This window comes from Dermacentor variabilis, chromosome 4 (genome assembly GCF_050947875.1).
Source record: "Dermacentor variabilis isolate Ectoservices chromosome 4, ASM5094787v1, whole genome shotgun sequence".
NCBI lineage: Eukaryota > Metazoa > Arthropoda > Arachnida > Ixodida > Ixodidae > Dermacentor > Dermacentor variabilis.
The window spans coordinates 135,384,905-135,404,392 of record NC_134571.1 but is presented as its reverse complement, the minus strand read 5'-3'; the positions used below and the strand labels follow the sequence as shown (position 1 = coordinate 135,404,392).

At 43.5% G+C, this 19,488-nt stretch overlaps 1 long non-coding RNA gene across 3 annotated transcripts in view; it reads left to right on the top strand.

Moving 5' to 3' along the window:
- Positions 1 to 19,488, top strand: part of LOC142579815 (uncharacterized) — a 160,660-nt gene that overhangs the window by 58,878 nt on the left and 82,294 nt on the right. The window contains exon 3 of one of the 3 annotated variants that reach the window (XR_012827463.1): positions 6,127 to 8,350. The exons of the other annotated variants lie outside the window; for them this stretch is intronic. This is a non-coding gene — a long non-coding RNA (uncharacterized LOC142579815). Of the gene's footprint in view, positions 1 to 6,126; positions 8,351 to 19,488 lie in introns of those variants that run through there. 3 annotated transcript variants of the gene reach the window in all.

Here is a 19,488-nt window from a genome sequence, read left to right as displayed (position 1 = left end):
TCGCAGATAACCCGCACCCCCACTTTTTAAACGCGTTTTTTCACATTTTGGTGCGGGTTATACGCGAATAAATACGGTACGTATTACATTATTCGAGTGCTTGAATGCATTCTGCTATAGTGACTGCTTTAAATAAGCAAAACATGGACCTACACCCACTTCCAAATACAATTATACTTTGTCACCTTATACGTATAAGGACCATAAAGCACATATATGCACACTGTTCAAATACCTAATATATACACTGATAAAAAAAGGAAAATTTGCAATTCCAATAGCACAACAGAACAAAAATTCTTATTGCCACCCTGCTCGGACATACGAGTTTGCAACATGGAATAAAAAAAGAAGAAAGCAAAAAGAAGGTATCAATTAGCATTATTAAACTCTGAAAACAACAGAAATGACATGAAGGAATTAATCTTGACCACATCACTTCAGTAGCACCGAAAACGCCCGCGATTAAGACATGTGCAGCAATGGAATTGTAACAAATTTGCCATGTCAGGGTAACCTGACAGGCTTACACACATTCCTTAATGGCCAACATTTAGCATCGGAAAACTGCAAAACCACAGAAACAACAATGGTGCAAGAAGAAAATGACTTTTCGTAGAAGTTTTCCTTCACCGTGAATTCGCGACCAATGATGCAGGGTGCTTGTGTAGCTCTAAAGTGTGCGAAACTGTCTACAGTCAAGACATAGCCATCTATTATGCAGCAGTTATCACCAACCGTGGCCTGTTTGTGCTGATGTGGTGCACAGGTAGCTAAGAGAGGCCAATCTGAATGTTCTTTTGTTAACTTAATCATGTTCAGTGAATGAAGGGTTGCTGCCACCTTTCCCTCTCGCTCCTTTAAGCGATTATATAGCTGGGAAAGTGGAGTCCTCTGACTGTTTAAAGCCGCTTGAGGAACTGCATATTATTTTCGAAAGGAAATGTGCTGAACAGGTCCAGTGGTTCATGCTTGCATACATAATTTCCAATATGCAATACACAGTGAACATTGTAGGAAACCTGGTCGTTTCCATAAAATTTTTCAAAAGCTTTAATAACGTTCTGAAGAAGAGGCTTGGCATTATCAGTATGCTGCCGGCACAGGCTAGGACTTGCCAGAATGTAGACTGCACAGTGCAGCGAAATAAAGTTCATGTAAAGATCTGAAGGCAGAACGGGCAGGAGTACTACAGGCCCAGTGTTGAGACAAAGTAGTCTGAATTCTGTTGCCTTCCAACACTCAGCCTCTGCTACACTTCTAGGTTTGCGGGAAAATTCTTTAGGAACATACGGAGCTAAATAAAGGTTTAAGTTAAACAACCATCTGCGCTCTGCAGGCCCAAGATGGACCTCTAGACGACCACCAAGCACTAAGCAACTTTTTTATAATGCCCAGACATAAAGGGTGCCTGTAGTCGAGGGGTGCAGAGGTGATGCAGTCTATGGGAAGCGACATCAAAACTGAGGTGCCCAGGTGATGGTCAGGGTCAGTCTGACGCCTGAATGAGTGATCAGTGCGCAAAGTGGAGGATCTTGTTGGAAAGCAGAGTTGGCTGCTCCTGTATGTGTTCTTTAATTAGAAAAACAAATGACTGTGCTGGTGCATCTAAAACAAAACATGTTGACGAAATCTCTATTACTCACTGCTCAAAAGCCATACCACGCTAAAGAAGCTGTTGCAGCTCACTGACAAGGGGGCTCAGAAAATCATTTGCTGAAACAGTCATTGATGGGCCAGAATAAATGCGGACTACAAAGGAGGAAAGTCTGCCATGCTCACCAATCATGCACTGTATTGGCCATAACTGCGTGGTAGAACTCTTAGAAATCGGCAGTCCATCATTGTTAAATAACACAGAAACATGGCTGCCCTTAAAATATGCTTCCGACAAGGCATTTTCTATTCTGCACTGCAACGCCTGTGTTAGAAGCAAACACAAGACGTGGGATTAAGAAACGACTTAGAATTGTCGATGTTTAATGTAACATATTGTATAACTTCAACATTTTGCTCCAACCCGCTGATAGCTAACTCCGTTATTAACTCTGTGCAATTTTCTGTGACCTGACTGTCAGGCACTGCCAGTCAAGTCCTCTGAGGCTTTGGTAGGCCTGCTATATGTACTTTGTTTTCTTATGCACAATAAAGATTGTATTGTATTGTACTGTATTGTATTGTATTATATGCAAAAGTGAGTTTCGTGCTCACGAGCCATTGCAGTTAAAGCAGGTGCACGCTGTGTACCCTTGGGCGTGAAGAGCAAAGTGCCAGCACCATTTGGGAGAGATGAGGGGTCAAAGCTACTTGTGTTGAGCATCTTTAGCAGAGATGTGACCGCTGTATACGTAACATTTTCCTTAATGGCCCAAATGTACAGTTTTTCAGCAAAATCAGGGCGCTGATGAAGAATCCACAGTAGCTAATTCAAATGCAGGCTCCGGGGTCCTGCTTACCAGAGAACCCACACTGACTTGTGTGTACAGCTCTCCTAAGGGATCCTGTTGTGCCGCTCTCACAGCCAAGTCAACCACCCGAGGTGTCATGTAGAGTTGATCCATCAGGGAAGCAAGGCACATTGTCCTTATTGCGCGTAGTGTCGCAACCACTGGCCTGAACTTCTGATGTCGCCTTGCTGCAGCGGCTAGCATTACAAGGTGCACAAATGTTCGCAGGAACAGTGCAACTGCGCGTTTTAACGCATGTGTGCGGCATATATGCACCACTGCACGGTTCTAGACTCGAGACTTTTCCAGCCGTTCACTGCTGGCTGCTGGTGCGAGACCCGAAGTCCTCGAATATCGTCTTTGTTTCTAGTGACGCTGTCTTTCGTGTGCACGGCTTCTCCCTCAGTCAAGGCATGCTGGCACCTGTGAAGAAAACACCTTTCAAAACCCAAACGAATTAAAAAAGAAATCAATTTAGCTGTCATACCTTATTAGCTGAGCAGGAGACTTCGGCAGGCGCAGAAGGTGAGAAACGAATCAACACTTTAAGGAGTTTTTTTTCTCAAAATGGGTCAAATCCACGTAAACAGAAGTTGAGAAAAAAGCGAAAATCTGTTACCGGACCTAAATGCAACGCTATCAAAGCTATTATATGATATGCTTTACATGTCAGCTAGGGCAAGTTTACGGCCACAAGTAACGAAGAATTATGCGGCAGATTTGACCAATATTAGGATGAGAACTTTGGATTTGGCTCGTATTTAATTGAAACACTGCATTTGATGTGGTATTGCTATGAAAACTTTATTGAAATTGACTTTCAAGTATGGCATGATGTAATTTTGGCAGAAAAGCCATAATAACATTGGCAGCAGGGCACTGCTGTGCTTCAAGAACACTAGAACTATATGTGAAGAGCAGGTGCGTCTTCTTGGCAGCATAAGCAGCTCTCTTCGAATTGTTCCACACAATCATTTTCTTGGGCGCGCCTGAAGACACTAACCAAGTAAGCAAACTCTTCATTATCTTGCCATGAATTTCCAAAATGCTTCACAAGAAGGCTGCTCACATCTCTGACTTTCATTTCGTTGATGTGGTGTGTGTACAGTGCAGTTTATGGGTGCTTGTGCAAGGGACCTTCCCCTCTTTAGCACTGACAAAATTTGACGCAGAAACTTTATAGTGGGGTTCTGCTCTAATTTGAGGACTCCTACCAGCTGCATTTCTTTGAATGTAGAAGACCTTCATTTCGGTTATCTTGAACAGCAAGCTGGATGTCGACTTCATCACCGCCGTGCAGTAGGCCTTCCAGTCATATGCATTCCAATGTTTTTCAAGCTCTAACTCAGTGCCATGATTTTAAAAAATCCTTTGGTAGCTTTGCGGATTCAGGATTCTTTCGTGTCGTCCGACATCGTTTTCAATTCTGCCAAATGCCCTGTCTGGGGTAAAAAACTGTCCTGTGACAGGAAACACAAGGGAAACTACTGAGACTCCTGCTGGAGCCTCATTCTGGAGCCACCAAAGAAGCATGCAAAGCACAGTACTGTTCTTGTTTTGTCCAACACAGCCATCAGCTGTTAACTGCACCTCTTTAATTCCTTGGAAGTTAGCGCTTCGAAGTGTACTATGTACCGCACTGGCTACTTGGTTGCTTCCTTCGGAGCTTTCATCTTCGCTCCACGTGCAGGAATGGACAGCTTCATTGGGCATTGATCCATCTGCCTCGTTTTCCACCGCGCAGAGGTGGTACTGATACAGCTGGCGGCTGTAGTAGGCTTCCTGGTCTGGAACTTTAAGAGCACTTGATTTTGTTGGCAATCAAATGAGAAAGTTTGTCATGTCATGTCATAGTCATGTCTTTGAGCAAATAAATTATTCATATTTTTATTTAACCAGGCGCGTGCTGCAGCTAATTCGCCTCGACAACGATTAGCGTGCATGTGGCCCGGCCTGGCTGGGATGGTGTCGAATGCTATAGTTGAAATAGTGCACTTTTTTTTAAACCTATATTTCGCTTCTCTATTTTAATATACGCATAGTGGAATCATTTCAAATGTATACAATTGCCGAGTTTACTGCTACAGAGGAAGTCGAGGTCATGCCTTGCACATGGATAAATGTCTGCTGAAAATGCTTGAAATGGAGTTTAATTATTACTTGTCTGCTTCTTTGAGATGCTGCGGAGAAACCAGGCTATTTTTTCTAGTAGAGCCAGGAAGATGTTGCTAAATTAAGTGTGCAGAAGTCGCAAATAAAGTCTTGTTCAATTACGGAAGGTTTTACTAGAGTTTACTAAAGTTTTACTAGACCTGTTCGGCTGCACATAGTGATCGAGGATTCAAAGTGAAATGGAATAAGAATTCACTTTTAGTATGCAGTCATATAATTGTATGCAAATTTGAACACAGTGAACTACTTCCTGTTTTAAGAAAGAACCAGCCAAAAGAAGATGCACACAGGAAACATACAAGACAGGAAAGAGGCTGGAAACACAGGAACCAGCTTATTTCCTGTCTTGTGTATGTTTGCTGTGTGCGTCTTTCTTTTTTTTGGCTGGCCTTTTTTTAATACAATGCACCAACTAGCCCAACAAGGTGTTTTATTTTCTGTTTGAATGATGCACTGGAACCTACATAGCAGCATAAGTCATAGTTACATGTTCGGAGGTCAGGACCTTTTCATAATGAGAGATAACTTAGTGATTGGCTCTAGGTCCAATAAGTGGCTTCAAATGGGCACTTATATATTCTGCTAGTCATCCACAAGCATTTTATAAAGCAAACTCCAAATTGTTTGTATGACCCACCGATAGAAAAAACGTACTTTGATACTGTGATGTTAAAGTGGGCAAAATTTGTATAATTTTGGAAAGATGGTTATTTTACTTTGCAAAAAGAATACACTGTGTCCGATAAAGAACAAAAACAAGCAAACATATTATGAACAGACTAAAATTTCCGGTAATATTTTTATGTTAGTAGGTTACATAATTAACTAGTGTATATATCCTGGACATACCTATTTATGGACAGCCAGCAGACGTTTAAAATGGGATGTCCCATGGACATTACGTTTGGATATCTTCTGGACATCCAAACAGGATGTAAAGTTCTCCTGTACGTCCTATGGGTATCCGGATGGATGGACATTGGGACTTATGGTGGACGTCCCACGGATATTCGTGGTTACTTGAGTACATGTATTATACGCAATGCAGGTGTTAATGCATATAAAGATATTAGCACACCGCTTAACACGTTAATTTCTACTAAAGTTGTTTTGCGCTACTGGCCATGAGCGCATGCAATACCCGTACATAATTTTTGAAGACAGGTTTTCAGCGTTGCTGTTTACAATAAGCACAAAATGTATGCTGCTTCATTTGCTGCGTTTCCTTGACCACAGCAAGCCTTGACTTGTTCTGACTACTATAATTTTGTTTTGAATGCTTTGCACTGTTCCCAGCCTCGTACCTTCTGTTTTGTCTCTCGGTTGAATAAATGCCAGAAAACATGATTTGATGAAGACAAGCTGTTTATTTTTTTGCTTCATATGCGCTCACAAAGCGCTCCAGCAGGCCCATCTTCTCTTTGTGTCGACTTGCCCTATTTTTTTCTATGTCATCTAGTTTTTGCAGGAGCTGCAGTAAGGGCGGGTCCTTCTTTTGTTTATGCAGCTCCACATGGCCAGTTGGGCTGTCCATCGCTTCTGGGGCCTGCAGTTCCCTGCAGCAAAAGTATTGTTCATTGGTAGAAATTTACACTTCTTTAGAGAGGCTTGCCTGGCGACATGCCTAGCATATTGCTCAAGATTGCTATGATGAAAAATGCAATGTGCACAGCACACAACGAAAACCTCAACAATCAACGGACTGAAGTATGTTAATGAGACCAGTGCCCTGTGCCTTCATTGGCATAACACGCAGGCAGTGTTAGTCAATGAGCCAAGAAAGCGATACCTGAAAAGATGGCAGTCAATGAATGTTCAGTGTGGAAATTGAGGCTCTTTCTAAAATAAACAGCCTGTAAGCACAGATAAAGTGGACTATATCATCAAGTATGTTGCACGCAAGGCACCAGTATTAACCATATCCATTTTATTTTAAATTAGAAATGTTTATTATTTGTGCCATTTAGTCAAATGCGGTGTAGGCATGCCCGGTAGTGCATCCTAAAGCCACATGGCATGACAAACTAGCTTATAGGATTGAAAATACAAATAGGTCAGTACTAGCTGCTGTTCCTGAGTCTGACAGAACACCAAGTGCAAGCAGACGGCATGCAGGATGCAACACAAGACAAGAGTTGCTACCTTTCTACGATTATGCTCACCTCTCCCTGTCGTCGGGCATCATTTTTTGTCCCTGTGCGTACGTAACAACAGGACTCACGTGATGTTGTTTCTCCATGAAGTCCTGGAGGTGTCTAATAAAAAATTAAATGCAAGTAGCACCAGAACTTTAGTACACCAGCAAAGCTGCTGCATTTGCACAGGCAAAACTTGGAACATTGTAGCAAAACATAGAAAGGAAGTTTCTTCTCTTTGATTTGTATGCACTTATACATATCCCATTGCCAACAGGGACCAGGCAGGAGTGAGAAACATTGGCGTCGAACAAATAACTTAGCCAAATTGCACACATGGCTTGCGGAAAGCATAACTGCATACGACAGTGGTACAATTTCCTATAAATTGAATGATGGACAAGGATTCACTACAAGAATAAGCTATTCTCTGAAGCTGACAGTCGTTAAATTGCATGCTCAGTCACTTTTGATTTATTTAGCATAAAGTATTTCAGGAATTTGCTACATATAGAAACAGCCAGTTTTGTTACTAATTTCATGTACACGCTGTGAATAAGACTTTAGGTACGTCTTAGTTGAACTATGCACTGGCATAAGAGACCATGAATAATGTAAAAGCACTGTGAACACTTACCCCTCAAAACTGCACTCGGCATCGTGCTGCTGGATTTATTATTATTCGTCCGGACTCTCTTATACGCTCTCTCAAGTGACTTCCATTTATTGGTAACTTGAACCACGGTGAGGCAGCAGCCGAATTCATCATTGAGGGAGTCCGTCAAGAACAGCATCAGCTGCTTTTTGGTCTTGCATGCAGAACAATACAAAATGCAAGGCAAATACAAACGCATCGAATGCGAAGCCTTACCTTAGTCCCCCCTTTTGCCCGATGCGGCCGAAGTGTTCCTTGGAATTTTCTATAAGGAAATTTTTCTTCAGCCGCTCCACAAAGCTTCTTCGCCGTCGTGTTGCCGAGTCAGCATGGCTGCCGCATCCACGGTAGCAGCTTCGGTGGTACGCGGCGTGGCATCTTCGCAACGTGAAGTTGTGGCTCCTGACCACTCTGTTTGCTCGGAATCTGCGGCGAAACCCCCCGGTGTGCGAAGCACCCTCACCCTTCTTCCATCTGCAAAAATAAGGGAAGAAATGTCGCCACTTCGCACGTATACAAACCATGCTATTGTGCTTACAGAGTACAATAGCAAACTTACCTGCTGTAGAGTAAAGCTCGGCGTCACCGTCGAAGGTAATCACGCCAAACTCATCGTAAATGGTAAACAGCTGTGTCGAGCTGCCATCAATTTCTACCAGCACAGACATTTTACTTGCATCGTCTACTATAGCGGTAGGGTCGCGCGGCTGCACCTCTTCCCAGCCAGGTTCAAAGGTGCACTGCACCACGGCGACACCTAACCTCGCACCCCGCGCAATCGAGGACGAGAGTGCAGGGGGCGCCTATGCACCTCAGAGAATCGAGGGTTTAGGTGCAGCGCACCCTGGATGAGTGCAGAAAGTGCAGAGAATACAAGCTGAATTGAATAGACCTATTAAGATCAATGCAGACTACACAGCTTGCGTCAACACAAAATGCGCTGTAATGACACTTCCTGTGTGCCAGACGTGCTTGAGTCTAGTGATAAATTGTCCTTGAGCATTCTTTTTGTTACTTTTATTTTTTTATAAAACAAATTAGCTAACATTCTAACTATAATGAACATTTGTTCACCATAAAGTTGAAAAAATTATAAATGACGCACCCTGGGAGCCAATCAGATAGCTTGCCCTACTGACATCATATGGTCATCGTGGGTGGCCGAAAACTCAGAGGAGTGGTGCCACTGCAGTAGGGATCGATGTACATATTTCAAACCTTAAAATAAATTACACAGTTTACACGGACTGCTTAAATGCTTCATTTGAAGATCAGAAGGGCCAACCCTAACAACTCATTACATTTGTACAAAATAGTCAAAATCGTTTCAGGGTCCCTTTAAGATTGCAGGTTGAATTGTGAAGTGTGTGACCATGCAGTGTTTGTCAAGAAAAGAACTATTTTCTGAACGTGATTTACATGCATACAAAATTGTGCACCTGTTGTTAATAAGGCACTGGTTGAAGCAGGTGCTTGTACTCGTCTACTTGTTTGTCCCTGTGATCAATGTGCTGAAACAATCTTAACTAAGGAAGTTCATAGTTTTACCTGCCGTATAAATTGCAGGAAATATTCACTTATTAATTAAAAAGTAGCAATTAAATGCTGCTCATATTAATGTAAGGAATGAACAATGCTGAGAAGATAGTACAAAGACAATAAACATGCCAAACTTCAAAAATCAAATCAGCCACATATGATGCCAAGAGGGCTTCCCACCTATGCTGGCGCATATCTCTTGCTAAGTATAGGATGAGGAGCTGCTAATTTTTAAAGTAATGTTCAAGACTGCAATTTGCAGTTGTACCACTAGGATTGACATACATACCAATCACAGCTTGGACACGAACAGGGTCCAAGGCCTCCCTGAGTGGTTGGTTCAAGTGGAGGTTGCTCTTTCCACCCAGGAGTGTTTTGCCCCTTAGTTCTTCTGGAGTAAATACGTTCCGCAGAAGAGCCCTGGCAAATTTGCCTGGGCCACTTTCGCAAGCTTGGCAAAGTTTGTCGAGGATGCCTTGCTCGACACTCACACCGCCCCCAATGTCCACCTGGGAACATAAAAAGAATAATTTGGGAACTGTATAGCCCATTAACTTTTGCAGAGTAAGAGATTTAGAATTCGCTGGCAATGACATATCTAACAAAATATTAAATTGTGCTGTTTTACGTGCCAAAACCACGATCTTATTATGAGGCATGCTGTAGCGGGGGACTCCTGAATAATCTGGGCTACCAGGGGTTCTTTAACATGCACCTAAATCTATGTACACGGGTGCTTTTGCATTTTATCCCCATCGAAATGCAGTCGCTGTGGCCAGGATTTGATCTCGCGACCTCGTGCTGAGCAGCCCAACACCATAACCACTAAGCAACCACAGCGGGTGACATATCTAGGAACAAATAGCAAAGTTTAAAGGAGATAAACAATGCGGTTACTGACATGACTTACAACAGCAAGTTGTTTTTCATCCAGGATCATTTTGCGTTATCATTTGCACACTTAAATAAAAAAATACAAATAACTTTCCCTATGCTTTCCTTGGCTTATCTGTTGGTTTCACATGAGTGTGTTTAACAAAATCAGGCCCCCCAGTGCTCTTTGCTGTTAATTTCATAGTGAAGGTCTTGAATCAGGCAGGTTTGATGCCTTCAAATAGAGCGCGAGTTTATTGGTCAGCTGCCTACTCATAAAGTTCATGTACTATGCGTCGCCATTGGCCAAAAGGATGGTCCACATCCAATGGATTGGCCTAAGTAGCACTGGCTAACACTTCGAGGGTTACACATACATAAATACGCAAAAATCTAGAAGTTGGAGCAGTTGCCACCGTAGCACAATTTGTAGTGCCATGGTTCTAGGTTCGGCTCTTGCCGGAGGCCAGTTTGGTTTTTCTGGCACTTTCATATTCATTTATCATTTCTACACACAGCATAAAGGCAGGGGAAAAGCTCAAGTGTGTACTGCTCTGATGACCACCATAGCCCTCAATATCAGGTCACTTTTTTTCTCATGGAACACCAAAGTGACATCTGTCAAGTGAAATTGTGCAATCTCATGACATTAAAGTTACTGTCTGGTGATGGTGTAAGTTATCAGTGGCTTAAAAAGGCTTGAACGCCAGGCCATTTTCACCAATTCATTGAATAAAGCAGCGCTAAAAACACGGATGAGAAAGGAAGACAGGATGAATGCTTTTTGGCAATAGTAAGCATAGGTTCAGACATGGATGCTACACAGCACACATTATATTAGGACTATATGTGATGTTTCTAGCCAGAAAGAAAAGTGCATAATTACAGTGAAGACAGTGACAAGTTTTCTCAGGCATCAATCCTAATGTGTGCTTTCACAGAAAAAATTGATATGAAATATTCAGCCTAGCAATGAGAGGTCATCCTGCTCCCTCGTTTTGTAAATAAACAGCAATTACTGATGGTGCATTGCTATACCGATGTGCATGTTCCTGCCTTCAACACAACTTGAGAATTGGGGCTTGCAAAGAACAAGTTTAAGGATAGGGCTAAAAATTTTGTTTTTCTGGCAGTATCATTTCATGCATTTATAATGCTAGCTAATACAGAGGATACAATAGATATATGTACCTTTGGGCAATCAACAGAGGCTCCAGCTGTCTGCTCGGCTTGATTTTTCCACTTTACCAAGTACTCTTTTGAGTCTTTCGACTAATGTGGCAGCCTCTGCAAAACAAATTTGTTGCGAAATTATGAAAGCAATCACTTATGGTTCTTTAGTATATCACAACAGACAGGTGCTTTTGGATTTGCCACAGTCAAAATGCAGCCACTGAAGCATGGCAGCATGTGAAATGAAATTGGAAGTGATAAATGCACAAGTTACCTAGAATGAACAAGCGACCACTTGCCACTTTGTTCATTTCATGGTGCTTTCTGCTGTCCCTTTCCAAGTTTTTGTGCGAGTGGATGCATGCATATTTTGTTGCTTTTCTCTTGTCCTTCGATCTCTTGTTACATATTGAGCCTGTAGTACTAAACACGAGCATTACTGCGCCATAAGTAGAGGGTAGTGCAAACAGATTTTATTTTGATTCGTTCAGTCCTGGGGTGGTACGAGCCTCTTCGTTCAAGCAGAGCTGCTAATTATATCTATTTACCAGCATGTCACTGTCTACTAATTGCCGGCTCGTCATCCTTACACAGTACTGGGCAGCATATTCACACCAACTTGTTTGGTATTTGTGAGAATATAATGCGATTATTATTTTTGTTAATTATTGCATTTTGCCCAATTCTAACTAGTTTGGTACAGGTAGTCAGGTAGCAAACATGTCAGTATCAATGCAGTGCCCAATGCTGTGTAAGAACATCGAGCAGGAAATTAGCAGACAGTGTCATGCGGGTAAACACATATTACCTAGCAGCTCTGCTTGACTGAAGAGGGACATAACCACCCTAGCAATGAAGCATCACCTTAGACTAACCTCTATTTATTGACACAGGAGCGCCTGTATCCATGCATTCTGTCTTTGGCGCCAAGAGGCTTCCTGAAGTGATGAGATGTATTGTAAATTTCTAGACCAGTCGAAGAGCACTTGAAAATTCTTTTTCCCCATTTAAACAAAAAAAAATATTATATTCAACCTTTCTCAGTTTATTAACAATGCAATGAGCTATCACAAGAGGCATTGTTTTGCATATTTTTTTGTCCAATTAGTTGTTAAATTAGCAGACCGTATCAGCTTTCTTGTGGTCGTCACCTGTGTGCACTGTTGTACCATATTTCGTCCAAGAATACACAGCCTATATAATTTGCACACTCCATTACACCCTGCCCTATTACTAGCAGATGACCCCCTAGTGCCATTTGCTAACCTGTTCGACTTTGTAGAAAAAACTGGTGATTTACACCAACTCTAATGTAATACAGGTTTACCTACTCTAAAGTTGCATTTCATTTTGTCTTGTGTCTGGCGCAGCATGGCCTTGGTTGCCTTTGTGCCATTAAGCCCAAACTAACCAACCAACCAGCCAACCATTTGTTGAAAAACAAATATAGATGCTGCGGCAGCTTCAATGTCCAGTACTCCAAAAGGGCCTTCGATGCGAATTTTTGCCACAGGGAGACAAACACTGGGGCCTTCTACAGCTTGCCTTATCCAAGCACATTCTCCCGTGAACTGGCCTTCATCTACGTACAACGGGTGCACCACGTCCATTGTGGCTGCTGAGTCACGAAGCACCCGACACAGTTTGCCGTTTACCATGAGGTCTCGAATGTACGGTTCTGGCAATTTCAGATTTTCCTCGTTACTACTCAGTGACATCAACACTAGTTTTGGATCTTTGCGCCCTATGGAGATATGCCCCGTTTGCCGGCAGTTGCAGCAAACTACTGGTTTCCTTGCCTCGAAATCTTTTTTATTTTGCCTTTCTGCCCTCTGTTCGGGTGACTCCTCCTTGCCCTTGCTGTTCTCGTCACTAAATTTTTCTTAATCTGACCTTTCCTTTGATTTAGACTGACTCGACTTTGACCATCACTCTGACTTGTCGGGTCTGTATTTATTCATCTCCTTCTTAGGAGCTTCTTTGCCTTCGAACGCACGGTGAGTTACATACTCCTCAGCGAGATCTGCCACTCCCGTGCTAGTGTCCATGCCTGGCCTCTCCTGAACCCAATACTTGATGTTTACTGGCAGCCGGCGGTAGTACTGTTCTAAAGCAATGCACTGCACTGTCTTTTCGGCGTCGCCAAGTGCACCATCTTCTCTGAGCCATTCTTTCAGGTTTACCGCAAAGGTGTATGCGAAATCTGAGTATGACTCACTTTTGGTCTTCTCGACCTCCCTGAATTTTCGCTTGAATGGTTGTGCTGTTAATCTATACTTTTTAAGCAGACTCACTTTAACTTTATCAAAGTCCTCTGCTTCTTCTTTCCCCATGCGGGCAATGATATCAGCTACATCACATTGCAGCAAAGTAAGCAAGCTTTGCGGCCACGTGTTTCTCGCAAATTTTGCCTTCTCACGCGCGCTCAAACTGCACCAGAAAAAGGCCTATGTCCCCTCCTACTGCGTAGGATGCCATCAAGTCTGTCATTCTGCGCTCGCTTTCTCGTGCCTCTGTGTTAGCTCTTTCAGTATTTTGAGTCTTCAGAAACTCAATATCTAGGCGCCTCATTTTGAGTGCGTCGCGTGCAACACGGTCGCGCTCTTCTTTGGCCTCACGTGCTGCCCGCTTGCGCTCTTCTTTTTCTTCTGGGTGCTTACGTTCTTCCTCCTTATGCGCAATGCTCTCTAGGCATTCCTTCAGTTCATCGTCATCTGCCTCGATCGCTTCGATCGCCTCAATGATCTCCGGCTTTCTCTTCAATTCGGGAATTTGGAGGCCCAACTCTCTGGCAAGTTAAACAACTCCGGCTTCTTTAGTGCCTTGAAGTTCACCGCTGCCCTTAGTGCTGCTAACTCTTCACTCTATAACAACCTCGACGTACTCAAAACTTCCTTCAACGGTTGAAGAAAAATCACTGCTTTGTACTCCCCAAAAAATACACAAAGCCAACTGATATCTCAGTGAAGAAAAGCCGTGCACTCACCATATGTAGTCATGAATCCTTACACCTTCCTTCCGAAGTTGTGACCAGGATGAAGAGGAGATGATCTCTTAGATGTCATCCAAAGTTGGGGCCTCTGGGGCAGCGTATCCCATCGCTGGCAACCAGTTGTTGCGATGCCTGCTAATCAAACCTTGACCGGCATTACTGCAGGGTAGCATGGCTTTGTTGGCAGGCTTCAGGTGTCCGGTAGGCCACGGCAACCAGGCAGGGGCGAGACGATTTCTAGTGCGAAGCTTGCGCTGTTTATTCCATGGATGGTGAAGGATATAAAGAAAGAATAATGATCAAAATACATTGCGGGGCCGCCTAAATTGGCCCGCTAAAATCGTAGGCGGGATTTTGCTCACGTCAACGTCACGTGACATGTACTGAGTCCAGTCGGTGATGGGCGGCTGCTCCCTCTCTCCTCGGCGACGTTGCACGTGCTTGCCTCCGCTGGTGGCAACCCGTGGGTCCAGTTTGGTTTGCGGAAAGGGGTCTCCCCTTGAGGCGCACAGTTCGCGGAAGGCGGCTCTTCCTTCTGTCATGCACACACACAGAGGGACCCGTAATCACTGCGGGGCGCCCGCCAGACCGGCAACTTCTCGAGACACCCATGGCAAATTAGGGATCCATCCTTCATTTCGATTAGGCATGGTCTTTCGATCGTCCTTTTTGCACGGGGCGTTACATGCCAATCATAACAGAATGCAAGTGCACGGTAACATCAGAGGAAGTTTTCGTGTAATTGCTTGCTAAATGTGGACAGCAACATGGACCACCTACGCTCAAAAAGTGCTCTGCTCTATTTACCCGAAGCTGATTACATAAACCATAAGCTTCAAGAATGCGCACAAGCGTCAAACTATACCTTCGAAGACGAGTCGGCAAACGCTCCTTCGTTTCACAGGTAACATGCCGTCAACGTTTTTTTGGAGTAAACACTGTAGAACTTCCGATGAACTCCAGCTCCACGAAAGCATAACCTTCAACAAATTGTTCCGTACACTATGATTCGAAGCCCCAGTACCAGGCTTTTCACGAGAGAATGCGGGCAGGGAGCTCGGCAGAACAAAGGCAACTCGCACAGGCGCTGTAGTAGGACACTCACTGTTGACACTGGTGTATCGCACGGAACACACGGCAAACTAATGGCGTTACACGAGTCCGGAGGTTTTGCGATGTTTAATGCACACGATAAGGTGCACATTTTGTCTAGGCACTTCTAAAATATAATTCAACTACCGCCTTGCTGCAACGAGCACTCAATGCAGCCAACGTGGTCCGTGGACCAAACAATAAATACTGCAGTAGCGCCACTCTGCGGCTAACGAAGCGGATCTTGCTTCCAAGATTCGCATCCGCTTCAGGCGCATGCAGTTTGCACAAGCACGGCCTTGGAGATTAGCTTTTGTTACTGAAAGGAAGCCATAGCTGGGAGGAGGGCAGGTATTTAGGTCCCATTTGTTAGGTTGGGCTTTCAGTACCTGCGTAGGCTTTTTTATTTATAAAGCAAGTACAGTGACAAGCAAGCCGAACCATGAGCGAACATTAGTTGGTGAACACAAGCTAATCAGCGTGCCGTCTGTGCAGCTCAGTTTGCTTGCCGTGGCGGATGGCCTAGTGGTTCTTCGACACCTATTGAGCACAAATTCATGATCTCCGTCCATATGCACACTTCCTATGGCACTAAGTGTCGTGTTTTTGAGAATATGTGGCGTAATCTTGGATTGGTGAGACCATATTTCCTCTTAGCGTCAGGAATAAAGACGACAAAATGTGGCGATGGCTAACATACTACAGCAGCTGAAGCTTCGGCCGAAGTGCAACAGGCGTACTATATGCACACACGCGTAAACAGACACGGCCATGCTAGGTGCACAACTTTCACTACTCAGCAATTGACAATTATAAATTATTCAGGTGTGCGCCCAAGCAAGCTTTTACAGGATTCGTGCTGCCGTACTTCTTTTCTTTCTCTTCGACCACCAATCTCAACACAGCGATAACCCGCAATTATGAAAACAAAGACATTTCTAACAGCCACTGCAGGTACTGCAGTTGTAAGACAGCCAAGTTTTGTGTATAATTTGTATAGAGTAACAGAAGAAAGGATTGGTAAAGGTACACTAAAGACAAATACTAAGTCGATGTGAACCGTTTAAATACCATTGCAGAAACCTCTCAGCTTTTGTTTTATGCCAAGAAAAGACTTAGTTTACAAGAAAATTGCAACTGAAAGGTTCGAATACCTTTACCACAATTTAAATCTCCTGCCACCTAACCAGAGAGTGGGGATGTTGCATATGCCGTCATCGCCCTTTGCTGCCGTCGGTGAGTAAAAAGGCGTCCAACAGACGGCGGTACAGTTTTTCGCACAAAACAAACGCGCGGCCATGGAGAAGCTGAGCCAAGACAGAGCGGTGGATTCCTCGCTGCGGCTGCTTTTGCTGAAGTGGCGTGGCTCATTCGAGCATCCCGCGACAGCACATGGAAGTGGAATGCTGTTTACAGTTTGGGCGGGTTTTGCGAGCCAGCCCATTCAGCGCAGCACCACACAATAACGAAACTACTGAAACGTGATAGCACGGGTGGCACACAGTTGAGAGAAAACGAAACCTTTCGACCGCACGCGTTGTTGTCAAGAGTACAGTCAATTAGTTCTTTTTTCTAAAAATGAAGTAGAACTGGACAATCAAGTAGCTTTTTTCGTCTTATGATGGAATACAGTGATGTTCTTAGGACGAGTGGTTGAGCACTAGTGACAGAATTTAAATGAAGAGTGCGTTTGTCATCGGCCAAGTTCTTGAATGTCGTGGGGTAGTCTCTAATCATGCCCTGCATTTACCTGAATTTCTCCTTACTAAGGCTCCGTTCACGATAATATTGACACCTTGGGGATTATCGTGCACTCATCTATCACTTTAGCTTTTGCCTTTAGTGTCCCTTTAACAAGCCGAAGTAAAAATAAACAGCCCTAATTACATTACTTTGAAGTCCAATAGTGCCACTGTTTTAGATGGAGCAGTGATAGCGTCTTTGCCCCGCACAGAGAAGTAAAGGGTCAGACTCCCAATGTATACAAGTATTTTTTTAGAGTAGAAAAACCATTATAGACAATTTCACTGGGGCAGGCAAATATATTTTACCTTTGATTCTGCTGATTATGTAATCATGCCCAGCAAAAGAAAATTCTGTCTGCTTGCTTTCTTTTAAACTGCAGGAAAGCATTATCACTATTACACTCTGGTTGTCGTACTAATTCTCGCATTAACAATTTTGCATCTTACGCTTCTTTATCGCAGTATTAAATGAACAAATGAATGAAGCAAATACAATTATAATTTCCTTGAAACAAAAGTAAAAACACCGCCAGCTAACTTTCTTGAAACAAACTTTCTTCAAATGAAAATAAGAATGTAGCCTACCAACCTTTTTAAAACTTTCGTTTACCAGTGTTCCTCAAACGAAAGTAATAACAGAGCCTACCAACTTTTCTAAAACTTTCTTTTAACAAACTTTCTTCAAACAAAAGTAAAGACGGAACCTGTCTACTTTCTTCTAGCGTGCGTTAATATGAAGTAAAATTACGTAGGACATTAATAACGTTGATGGAAAGTTGGAAAGAGTTCTAAAGAAAGTATGCATTTTTTTACACCAGAAGCCAATCTCATGGAATCAATGCTGCCTGTCATAGAAACCATTTGTCAGCAGCTTAGTCCCGTGGTGATTATCAGGAATTAAACTCGCACTGTTCCAAAAGCCAGGAAAAAAAGATAATCTGCCACACATAGTGCAATATTCTCATCAGACCCGAGCAAATTTGTGGCCGCAGAGGTGAAATCAGAGCACACTGTGCATACATTTCCTTTATACACGAGAAAGAATGGGCGGCTGTATGACACAGATTTTGCACACCAGTGTGTAGATTATAATGCACACTGGGTCTTTATGCATGCAAAACCAACAACGCTAGTATCCAACAGAACATTTGTTACTCCCGAAAAGCGCTCTTATTTTGTGTGGAACTGCTTGTAGCAGTTTCATGCGGTTGTTATGCAAAGGAAGATGTTGCATGTAGTGCACTGGAACTTTATTCGCTGGGAACATCTTGGATTTCGGCACCTCAAGGAGGATTCCTAGTTCACGAGCTTTGGCATGTGGCTTGCTTTCGCTGTTCTTTTCGGCTCAGGAGGCAGGGGCATGACCTTAGCTTTCAGAAGCTTCTGGGGTGACTCGTCGTCAAATTCTGCACCACACCTGTCATTCGACAACAGGTAGTGGGCAAGAGACATTTAAATTTCAGGAGTTCGAGGGTTTCCTTTTTTGGCCGGCCAAGAAGAGCCGAATCTTCTTTGTGTTGCATCTAAAAATTGACCACTGCAACATCCACAATCACAGGCCGAGGAACGTCCTGGTACACCTCTGTTTTTGACCATTTCTGGCACTGTCGAAATGGTTCGTCTCCGAAATGGTTTGAAGCAAGTGTGATGGGCTTATTGTCAGTCCATTTAGCTGAGCATGTCTTTGATGATACATGCACGGTTTGGGAAATTGTTCCCCTATCCTGCTTAGCTAGTGACCTGTCATGCTCGAGTTTTCCTGTCTTTGGCAGACGGTCTTTCATAATTGTGCCAGTTCCATGCAGATCCATTTTTTCCAGTTCGAGAAGAGGCATTGCCGTGAAATACGTGTAAAAAAAGATGAATGTCCCGAGAGCTAGAGTTTTTGCCAAAAAATGCACATTTTGTCTCAATCCAAGATCTGGGCTATTCTCACCCTTCAGGAAGGCTTTGCCTGGCAAATACCAAAATTAGGGACAAGTCTGCTTGGGCTGGCAAGTACAAAATTCTTCAATCCAGTAGGGTGCGGATTTTACAGGCACATACTGCTTCAGTGTACTGACACCTGTAAATGGGATTGTTTGCTCATCAGTATACACGGAAGGAGGCCTAGAGAGCTCACGGCATGCTGCTTGGACGTCATTAAAGATTGGTCTGACTTTGCACAGATCATCCCTTTTTGGGCCTTCAGAAAATTTGCGATCATTAACCACTTTAAAGTTGCTGCGCAACATGAAAAACTAGTCTCGGGTGACGACATCAGTGATGCAGGCACCCTTGTGCCCAGTAGAGATGCATGTGCGGATACCCAAGACAGCTCAGCATTAGCGTTGCTCCCAGAAAATTCTGCATCTCAGAAGACAACGGATTTAGGATTGTATCAAGTGTGGCCTCTGGCAAGTATTGTACAAAATAGTCACTTGGCCACCAATGCTGTCTCTGGTCAGGAAATGTGTCCAATGGACATCGCAAATGCACGCCTGTACGTCAGCATCACCGTCAGACAGTTCTAGGTTAAAGGAGTCATTGCTGGCTATTGCTTCAAGAAGCCATTCCGCTTCCTTATTACTTAATTCCAGGAGAAGTAAACGGCAAAGCGCTATGTCAAAGAGCAACAAAAATACACGAGAAACATAGGCAGGGAAAAATTCTCAAAGAAAGCATC